Source organism: Argopecten irradians, chromosome 11, assembly GCF_041381155.1.
Source record: "Argopecten irradians isolate NY chromosome 11, Ai_NY, whole genome shotgun sequence".
Taxonomy (NCBI): Eukaryota; Metazoa; Mollusca; class Bivalvia; order Pectinida; family Pectinidae; genus Argopecten; species Argopecten irradians.
Genome location: NC_091144.1, coordinates 11,644,150 through 11,655,501, shown reverse-complemented (window position 1 = coordinate 11,655,501; position 11,352 = coordinate 11,644,150). Strand labels below are relative to the sequence as shown.

General features: G+C 38.7%; 1 long non-coding RNA gene across 1 annotated transcript; it reads left to right on the top strand.

The window, feature by feature from the left end:
• Window positions 1–202: 202 nt before the first annotated feature.
• LOC138334746 (uncharacterized) lies at window positions 203–9,985 on the top strand. The gene is made up of 4 exons (XR_011210152.1): window positions 203–726; window positions 2,772–2,908; window positions 4,465–4,557; window positions 7,521–9,985. It is a non-coding gene; the product is annotated as an uncharacterized lncRNA (long non-coding RNA).
• The last annotated feature ends 1,367 nt before the right edge of the window (window positions 9,986–11,352 follow it).

Below are 11,352 nucleotides of genomic sequence, written 5' to 3'. Positions count from 1 at the left end.
AATTTATCACACTTCCGCAAAAATTGTCAAAAATTTCCACATTTTCATAATTTATGCATATTTTGAGTGGTTACCATGGCAACTGAAGCTGCAAAATTAGATACCTATAGAAAATATAGCAAAAATTGTCAAAATTTCCACATTTGCATAATTAATGGTTACCATGGTAACTTCATCTGCAAAATTAGAAAACAGTCATCATAGATGAATTAGGGATATACTAAATATTTAGAATACAACAAATGAACAGGTTTGAAAATTTGATGGATTTGGGGGCCAAAAAGGGCCCAAACCATACATAGTCCTTTGATACCCAGAATCCTGACATAAAGGGGAGTTGAGCAAACTATATAGGGTTCTGCAATGTCCCCTGTTAAATGGAGTTATTACTAAATTTGTGTAGCAGGGGGTATTAGTCGTCCACTCTGGCGACAGTTCTAGTTGTTGTAAGTAAATTAAGCCTGATAATGTGTTTCTGTTAGATACACTTTATAAAATTAAATTTTGTGAAATTTGAACATTTAAATGGCTAGAAAATGTGTTTTGTGGAAAGAAAATACAATTTTATTCCCAGCAAAAATCACATTGAAGTGTATATTTCTTTGTTTGCAGGTGAACATGACAATAGCCATTTGTTTAACTTCGGCCAAAAATATGGAATCACACTGTAAACATCACATCAATGTCATAGGTCCAGCTTTCATCAGTTGTCTAGGAGACAGTAAGGTAAAGGACAAAGTGTAGGAGACCATAAGGTAAAGGTCAAAGTGTAGGGAGATTGTAAGGTAAAGGTAAAAGAGTAGGGGACTGTAAGGTAAAGGTCAAAGTGTAGGGGACAGTAAGGTAAAGGTCAAAGTGAAGGAGATTGTAAGGTAAAGGTAAAAGAGTAGGGGACTGTAAGGTAAAGGTCAAAGTGTAGGGGACAGTAAGGTAAAGGTCAAAGTGAAGGAGACTGTAAGATAAAGGTCAAAGAGTAGGGGACTGTAAGGTAAAGGTCAAAGTGTAGGGGACAGTAAGGTAAAGGTCAAAGTGAAGGAGACTGTAAGATAAAGGTCAAAATGTAGGGGACAGTAAGGTAACAGTCAAAGTGTAGGGAACTGTAAGGTTAAGGTCAAAGTGTAGGGAAACTGCAAGGTAAAAGTCAAAGTGTAGGGAACTGCAAGGTAAAGGTCAAAATGTAGGGGACAGTAAGGTAACCGTCAAAGTGTAGGGCACTGTATGGTTAAGGTCAAAGTGTAGGGCACGGTAAGGTTTAGGTCAAAGTGTAGAGTAGGGGACAGTAACATTATAGTCAAAGTGTAGGGTAAAAGTAAGGTAATGGTCAAAGAGTAGGGAACTGCAAGGTAAAGGTCAAAGTGTAGGGCACTTTAAGGTATAAGTCAAAGTTTAGGGCACTGTGAGGTAAAGGTCAAAGTGTAAGGGACAGTAAGGTAAAGGTCAAAGTGAAGGGGACAGTAAGGTAAAGTTCAAAGTGTAGGGGACAATAAGGTAACGGTCAAAGTGTAGGGAACTGCAAGGTAAAGGTCAAAGTGTAGGGCACTGTAAGGTTAAGGTCAAAGTGTAGGGCACTGTAAGGTTAAGGTCAAAGTGTAGGGCACGGTAAGGTTCAGGTCAAAGTATAGGGGTCAGTAACGTAACGGTCAAAGTGTAGGGAACTGCAAGGTAAAGGTCAAAATGTAGGGGACAGTAAGGTAACCATCAAAGTGTAGGGCACTGTAAGGTTAAGGTCAAAGTGTAGGGCACGGTAAGGTTTAGGTCAAAGTATAGTGTAGGGGACAGTAACGTTATAGTCAAAGTGTAGGGGACAGTAAGGTAATGGTCAAAGAGAAGGGAACTGCAAGGTAAAGGTCAAAGTGTAGGGCACTTTAAGGTATAAGTCAAAGTTTAGGGCACTGTGAGGTAAAGGTCAAAGTGTAGGGGACAGTAAGGTAATGGTCAAAGTGTAGGGAACTGCAAGGTAAAGGTCAAAGTGTAGGGCACTTTAAGGTATAAGTCAAAGTTTAGGGCACTGCGAGGTAAAGGTCAAAGTGTAAGGGACAGTAAGGTAAAGGTCAAAGTGAAGGGGACAGTAAGGTAAAGTTCAAAGTGTAGGGGACAATAAGGTAACGGTCAAAGTGTAGGGAACTGCAAGGTAAAGGTCAAAGTGTAGGGGACAGTAAAGTAAAGGTCAAAGTGTAGGGCACTGTAAGGTTAAGGTCAAAGTGTAGGGCACTGTAAGGTTAAGGTCAAAGTGTAGGGCACGGTAAGGTTAAGGTCAAAGTATAGGGGTCAGTAACGTAACGATCAAAGTGTAGGGAACTGCAAGGTAAAGGTCAAAGTGTAGGGAACTGCAAAGTAAAGGTCAAAGTGTAGGGAACTGCAAGGTAAAGGTTAAAGTGTAGGGCATGGTAAGGTTAAGGTAAAAGTCAAAGTGTAGGGGACAGTAAGGTAACAGTCAAAAGTGTAGGGGACAGTAAGGTAACAGTCAAAAGTGTAGGCTATTAACAAAATTAAGTCAGAATAACTATTGTAGCATTGTGACTCCTTTTATTATACCACCCGCAATGAAGTTAATGGGGTATACTAGAATTTGTTCGGCAAACTCCTCCTAAACTACTTGACAGATTTTGATTAAATTTGGTACATAAAACCCTGATATAAAGGGGATATAAGAAAACTATATTGGGTTCTGCAATTTCCTCTATTAATGGAGTTAATATTAATTTTGTGCAACAGGGAGTATTAGTTGTTTACTCTGGTGACAGTTAGTCTACTCCTTTGTTACTTTACAGGTAAAATGAAAGAAGCCACCGGCTCCAACTAGAGGACTTATCACACATTCTGGGGATGACGAGGAGGACGAAGATGACGTCATGCTAACCAGATCTCTTCAATGAAAAAGGCACTACAGCCAAAGACATCAGTAGAGGTGAAGTTACTTTACAATATGGTAAATTTGAGATATGTCTGTTGATCACTACCAGGTCAATATCTCACTAGACCAGATGCATTATTTTATTAGCTCACCTGGTCCGAAGGACGAAGGTGAGCTTATGCCATACCGTGGCGTCCGTCGTCCGTCCGTCCGTCCGCCAACAATCGACTTCTTCTCCATAACCGCTGGTCGGAATTCAACAAAATTTGACTGGTAGCATCCTTATGGGTTACTGACTGAAAATTGTACAAAAAATTGGGCTGACCCCCCAGGGGCCTGAGGGGCGGGGCCTGAGGGGTGGGGCCAAAAGGGGCTAATTTGGCTATTTCCATACAAACGACTCCTTCTCTGAAACTAAGTATGGGATAGCATCCATACTGCAATGGTAGCATCCTTATAGGGTGGGGATTCAAAATTGTACAAACGATGGGGCTGATCCCCAGGGGCCTGAGGGGCGGGGTCAAAGGGGGTCAATTTGGCTATTTCCATATAAACAACTTCTTCTCTGAAACTAAGCATGTGATAGCACTCATAATGCAATGGTAGCATCCTTATAGGGTGGGGATTCAAAATTGTACAAACGATGGGGGCTGACCCCCCAGGGGCCTGAGGGGCGGGGCCAAAAGGGGTCAATTTGGCTATTTCCATATAAACAACTTCTTCTCTGAAACTAAGCATGGGATAGCACTCATAGTGCAATGGTAGCATCCTTAAGGTGAGGATTCAAAATTGTACATATGATGGGGCTGACCCCCGGGGCCTTAGGCGCGGGGCCAAAAAGGTTAATAAGGCTACTTTTTTCATAAAAATGACTTCCTCTCTGAAACTATGTATTGGATAGCATATTCGTATGGTATCTGTAGCATCATTATATGGTTGGGATTCAAAATTAAACAAATCATGGAGTCAATTTTGCTATTTTCCTAATTGTAAGAGTCTTTGTGATTTTTGAATCACTAATTACTAAATTACAGAATTACTCAAAAAAAAACCAAAAAACAGGTGAGCGATACAGGCCCTCTGGGCCTCTTGTTGATAGTTATCTATACTTGTAGTTAAATTGACTGAATTTATTTATAAGTATTTATACAAATTCCATTACCTGTGGATGCCATCAGGAAAGTCACTAGAACACAGCAGTAACATATCACTCGCACACAGCATGTTATAGACCATGTTTCTGAGAAAGCCTAATTGGTGTAGCTCAAGCTGGTATGGATGTATCATTTAATCATAACGCATTTTATGACAAAAACATTGGAAAGTCATGTATTACAACACATATCAGGTAAAACTTGTTATGCAGAATGTATATTTATATGTTAATTGAATAATTTGGAAAGGACTTGCATGTAAATGGGCATAGCCTAGGCCTCAGATGTCCAATCCATCTGATGTACATTTGTAAATAAAAACGACGAAATCTTCTTGAAATTAAAATACATTGTCATGTACTAGGTAAACAAGCTTACCTGTATCATGGATATCGGAAATATTGCTTGCTTTCATCAAGAGATTTTTTATTTTATCTTTTATCTTTGAATGCACAGAAAATCTTCAGACTCTGGAAGAATGGTGACAGGAGATGCTCGGGAAAATTACATCACCAGTTTACTGATCTACATCTATGTCCTGCCCATTTGGTAAGTAACTTAAATTGTATTGAATGTAGTTGAAATAATTTTGTTCTTATACCCCCTGCAATGAAGTTAGGGCTATACATTGGAATCAACTTCCCTGGATGTCTGTCCTTATGTCTGGATGTCTGTCATCTGCAAATGTTGTCCGTACAACTCCTCCTGAACTGGACCAATTCTGATGAAAATTCACAATAATGTGTAGATATAAAAGAACACTTATTTTCCCAAACTTTTGATTGCCAAGGTAACCAAGTCAATATACACAGATTTTGTAATATAGGCAATAACTTTAGACTTTGAATCAATTTTGTAACAGATGGATGTCTATTAATTACCACATCACATGGTTTAATAATAACAATGGATACCTTGGAAACACGAATATAAATATATCACATACACAGCCTCCCAAAACATACAGACATTCACACACACAACACATTGTACACAGGCGAGGCTGTCCTTACATTACCTGATAGCTGTTAATAAGACATTAAGTCTAATAAACCAAATCAAACCATGGAAACAAAAGAGAGGCTTCTGGTTGATCATATATAAATGAAGATATTGTCCGATTAAGCCACAGAGTTTTTGAAAGGATGACAAATACAATGGCTGTCATTTGGTTGTCATTGTGACCAAATGAAATGTCAAAATGAACATAATTGAACTTTATCCATGGATTAAAACAACATTTGGTAGCTATTTTCCCAAATGAGTGGTAGCGGAGATATTAGTTAACCATTTGCTTGCAGTGCTAGTTATAACTATAAAAATATTTTGTGTGCTTGTTGGTTATTAGGTTGCTTAGAATTGCTTTATTAGCTCACCTGGTCCGAAGGACCGAGGTGAGCTTATGGGATACCGCAGCGTCCGGCGTCTGGCGTCCGGCGTCCGTCGTCCGTCAACAAATCGACTTCTTCTCCATAACCGCTGGTCGGATTTCAACAAAATTTGACTGGTAGCATCCTTATGGGCTACTAACTAAAAATTGTACAAATGATGGGGCTGACCCCCCAGGGGGCTGAGGGGCGGGGCCAAAAGGGGTCAATTTGGCTATTTCCATATAAACGACTTCTTCTCTGAAACCAAGCATGGGATAGCACCCTTAATGCAATGGTAGCATCCTTATAGGGTGGGGATTCAAAATTGTACAAATGATGGGGCTGACCCCCCGGGGGCCTGAGGGGCGGGGTCAAAAGGGGTCAATTTGGCTATTTCCATATAAACGACTTCTTCTCTGAAACCAAGCATGGGATAGCACCCATAATGCAATGATAGCATCCTTATAGGGTGGGGATTCAAAATTGTACAAATGAGGGCTGACCCCCCGGGGGCCTGAGGGGCGGGGCCAAAATGGGTCAATTTGGCTATTTCCATATAAACGACTTCTTCTCTGAAACCAAGCATGGGATAGCACCCATAATGCAATGGTAGCATCCTTATAGGGTGGGGATTCAAAATTGTACAAATGATGGGGCTGACCCCCCGGGGGCCTGAAGGGTGGGGGTCAAAAGGGGTCGATTTGGCTATTTCCATATAAACGACTTCTTCTCTGAAACCAAGCATGAGATAGCACTCATAATGCAATGGTAGTATCGTTATAGGGTGGGGATTAAAAATTGTACAAATGATAGGGCTGACCCCCGGGGGGCCTGAGGGGCGGGATCAAAAGGGGTCAATTTGGCTATTTCCATATAAACGACTTATTCTCTGAAACCAAGCATGAGACAGCACCCATAATGCAATGGTAGAATCCTTATAGGGTGGGGATTCAAAATTGTACAAATGATGGGGCTGACCCCCCGGGGGCCTGAAGGGTGGGGGTCAAAAGGGGTCGATTTGGCTATTTCCATATAAACGACTTCTTCTCTGAAACCAAGCATGGGATAGCACCCATAATGCAATGGTAGCATCCTTATAGGGTGGGGATTCAAAATTGTAAAAAAAAAGGGGCTGACCCCCCGGGGGCCTGAGGGGCGGGGTCAAAAGGGGTCAATTTGGCTATTTCCATATAAACGACTTCTTCTCTGAAACCAAGCATGAGACAGCACTCATAATGCAATGGTAGAATCGTTATAGGGTGGGGATTCAAAATTGTACAAATGATGGGGCTGACCCCCCGGGGGCCTGAAGGGTGGGGTCAAAAGGGGTCGATTTGGCTATTTCCATATAAATGACTTCTTGTCTGCAACTAAGCATGGGATAGCACCCATAATGCAATGGTAGCATCCTTATAGGGTGGGTATTCCAAATTGTGCAAATGATAGGACTGACCCCCCCGGGGGGCCTGAGGGGCGTGGTCAAAAGTGGTCAATTTCCATATAAATGACTTCTTCTCTACAACTTAACTTGGGATTACGCTCATAATGCAATGGTTACATCCTTAAAGGGTTTGGATTCAAAATTTTGCAAATGAAGGGGCTGACCCCCCGGGGGCCTGAAGGGTGGGGTCAAGAGGGGTCAATTTAGCTATTTCCATATAAACGACTTCTTCTCTGCACCTAAGCATGGAAGAGAACTCATAATGCAATGGTAGCATCCTTACAGGGTTGGAATATGAAATTGTACAAATGATAGGGGATACCCGGGGCCTTAGACGGCAATAGATGCGGGGTCAAAAGGTCAATTAGGCTACTATTTTCATATAAATTACTTTGTCTCTGAACCTATGTATTGGATAGCATATTTGTATGGTATCAATAGCATCATTTTATGGTTGTGATTCAAAATTAAACTTTGGGAGTCAATTTTGCTAATTTTTCTAATGATTGTCAGTCTTTGTGATAATTACTAAAAAAAAAAAACCAGGTGAGCGATACAGGCCCTCTGGGCCTCTTGTTGTACGGTATTTCCTTTTAATGCTCATGAGCCACTATGGATAAAAAATATTGAATTGAACTCTCCCTTTTGTCAACATCAGTACACCTATGCATAATTTAATTATTTATTTATTTATTTACAAGTGTGCCAGATTTGAAGTGCTTCTGGATGAACATTGCAAGCTTCCCAAGACTGACACCACCCTTTGCTGAAGTTGAAGATTTTGTTCAGGAGCAGTCTACTAGGGTGATCAATGGGAGGTCAATTAAGAAATGTGGCTCAAGGATGTTTCAGAGGATTCCATTGAAGAAGGGAATAGTACATTTGGTCTTTGTTCAAAACTGTAAATGTATATTATGTTACATTATATGGCAAATACAAATAGTATGAATGCTCACATTATCACAATTCACCCAGAATTACATTTGGTTAATTTCAGAATAATGTCAAGGACAACTTTCTTAAAAATAACACAGTTGGTTAAAAAATTGTACAACAGAAACGTAAAACTATTTCTGAAGAAATTTGATTTATACAATGGATGAAGCCTGGGTGGATAATGTTATCTGTACTTTAAACAAGATAACAAGAAGAAAAGTTACAGGGCTATAAAGAAATTTTTGCAGAGTCTTAAAGAAAAATGTTGTTGTCCAGTGACAAAAAATTTCTTATCAATTTTGAAGAGAAGGTGTATTTTCTTTGGCAACATGTCTCTGTTGTATAGACTGGGTGTTTAATGTCATTCCTGTTTATTCAAAAGCTGACATAGATTTTCCAAGATTCAACATTTTTTAGTCCCTATCTTATTCAAATTGTCTAATGTCCATGATCTGTTCATCCTTTCTTCCTTCTGTCCTTCCCTCCATATTAAACAATTCTTGTTATAGCTAAATCTCAGAAAATACATAAGAGATCTATCTCAAATTTCATATATAGGTTTGCCTTGGTGCCTAGTTGTGCATATTGTATTTTAGGACTGATTGGATAACAAGATGGCCGACTGGCAGCCATCCTGGATTTTGACAATTATCGCTATTTCTCAGAAAGTATTGAAGGTATCTTTCTCTAATTGGGTTTATTGGTTCCCCTTGGTGCCTTTTTGTATTTTGAATTTTGACCAATGCAAGATGGCAGACTGGCAGCCATCTTGGATTTTGCCATAGCACTATTTCTCAGATAATGCTGAAGGAATTTTTCTCATATTGCATGTGTAAATTCTTCTTGGTGTCTAGTTGTACACATTGCATATTGGGTCTGATCAAAAACAAGATGCCACCAGGCAGCCTTCTTGGAATTCAACAATTTATGAAGTTTTTATTGGTATTTCTCAGGAAATACTGAAGGAAACTCTCAAATTTGATATGTAGGGTTATTTTTTATTTTAAAAATATTTTATTAAATCAAAGAGATTCAATGTTGGATCGGGTAGCAGACAAAGCCTATATATGCCCTCTCCACATGATTACATGCATGTACTGTATAAAGAAGCATATTTTTAAGAGCATATCTTTACTAATAAAAGCATACTGTATACTACATGGATATTTCCGCTTAATTTCGCTATTGGTATGCATGTAACTTTCACAGTGTTATTTTCCCGATAGATACACTTTTAGCCATTGAACAAACATGTAAAAAATATTACGTGCGAGGAAAATTTTCGCAATCAAGCGGCCTTCACATTGTAATTAGCAAAATTTCCCCCTCACAAAAATGTCCACGTTTACAGTATTTGCACTGGACTGGATCTGTAAAATAACATTTAATAGTTTGAATTTTTTAATAATTAACCTATACATAGTTATTTACGTATATAATAGAAGAAATTACCTATAGCTAAGAAAAATTAACATGCATATCTTCCTGTTGTATTAAACTTTCATTAATACAGTATTAATTGATCTGTATTAAAAGAAAAGCAGAAAAAATATATGTTGAATATTTGGTTTTAAGGCAAATTTTGTGTTATAGGTTATTACTGGAATCGGGTTGTCCGTCTGTCCGTCCGTCCGTCCATCCATCTGTCTGTCCATCTGTAGATGCAACTTTGTCCTGCAAACTCCTCCTAAACTACTTGACAGATTTTGATAAAATTTGGTGCACAGAACCCTGACATAAAGGGGAATTGAATAAACTATATAGGGTTCTGATATGTCCCCTATTAATGGGGTTATTAGTTGTCCACTCTAGATCTGGCGACAGTTCTAGTTTCACCAATTGTAGCATAGGCTCTAAATACATATATAATACTTACTAATTTTTCATTGACACAAACTTCAACTTTTAGTGATACTCAAAATGATAAATTTAGATAAAACTGGAGTCAGCATGTGCTGGTATTAAATTCAGATTATCTAGCTGCTGAAAATTGAAACTTTTTCAACAGATATTTTGCATCAGCCCAGGACATAGATCATAGTTTTTTCTGCCACATTTTATTTTAAAAGTTATTTACTATATTTACTGAGTCAGGATGATATTTACTGAGTCAGGATGAAGGAGAAGGGTGCTTTAATAGTATTTAATCATTTTGCAGTGATACATAACTTAATATGTGCATTATTATTACATTATGTATTATTTAATAAACTATAATTACAACTTCTTACATAGTCTTATGTTTGTGTTATTATTAAGCTACATGTACAATAGGTTGGGTATACAGTAAACCATGGTTATAACGAACCTTTGGGGACCACCTTATTCAGTTTGTTATACACATATTACAGACATCTTATAGGAACCTTGACAGGAAACGAAAATTACTAAATGTTAGAAACATGCATTCGCTGTAAGAATGTTCATTATAAACGTGTTTTACTGTACATTAACCTATTACAACCAACTTCCAGAGGTTATCTTGGAACAAAGAAGATCAAATATACAAGTCCTTGTGTGGTGACATACAGAATCAAATACAGTTGTTACAATGTGGTGACAAAATAATATGGTGGTATACACCTCAAATACAGACATTATCATGTGGTGACAAGTCGATGTGATGGTAAACACACCTTAGACACATTAAATACAGACATTATCATGTGGTGACAAGTCGATGTGGTGGTATACACGCCTTAGACACATTAAATACAGACATTATCATGTCATGACAAGTCGATGTGGTGGTATACACGCCTTAGACACATTAAATACAGACATTATCATGTGGTGACAAGTCGATGTGATGGTAAACACGCCTTAGACACATTAAATACAGACATTATCATGTGGTGACAAGTCGATGTGATGGTAAACACGCCTTAGACACATTAAATACAGACATTATCATGTGGTGACAAGTCGATGTGGTGGTATACACGCCTTATACACATCAAATACAGACATTATAATGTGGTGACAAGTCGATGTGGTGGTATACACACCTTAGACACATCAAATACAGACGTTATCATGTGGTGACAAGTCGATGTGGTGGTATACACGCCTTATACACATCAAATACAGACATTATCATGTGGTGACAAGTCGATGTGATGGTAAACACGCCTTAGACACATTAAATACAGACATTATCATGTGGTGACAAGTCGATGTGGTGGTATACACGCCTTATAGACATCAAATACAGACGTTATCATGTGGTGACAAGTCGATGTGGTGGTATACACGCCTTAGACACATCAAATACAGACATTATCATGTGGTGACAAGTCGATGTGGTGGTATACACGCCTTATACACATCAAATACAGACGTTATCATGTGGTGACAAGTCGATGTGATGGTAAACACACCTTAGACACATTAAATACAGACGTTATCATGTGGTGACAAGTCGATGTGGTGGTATACACACCTTATACACATCAAATACAGACGTTATCATGTGGTGACAAGTCGATGTGATGGTATACACACCCTTAGACACATCAAATACAGACGTTATCATGTGGTGACAAGTCGATGTGGTGGTATACACGCCTAACATCAAATACAGATTATGTGACGTAT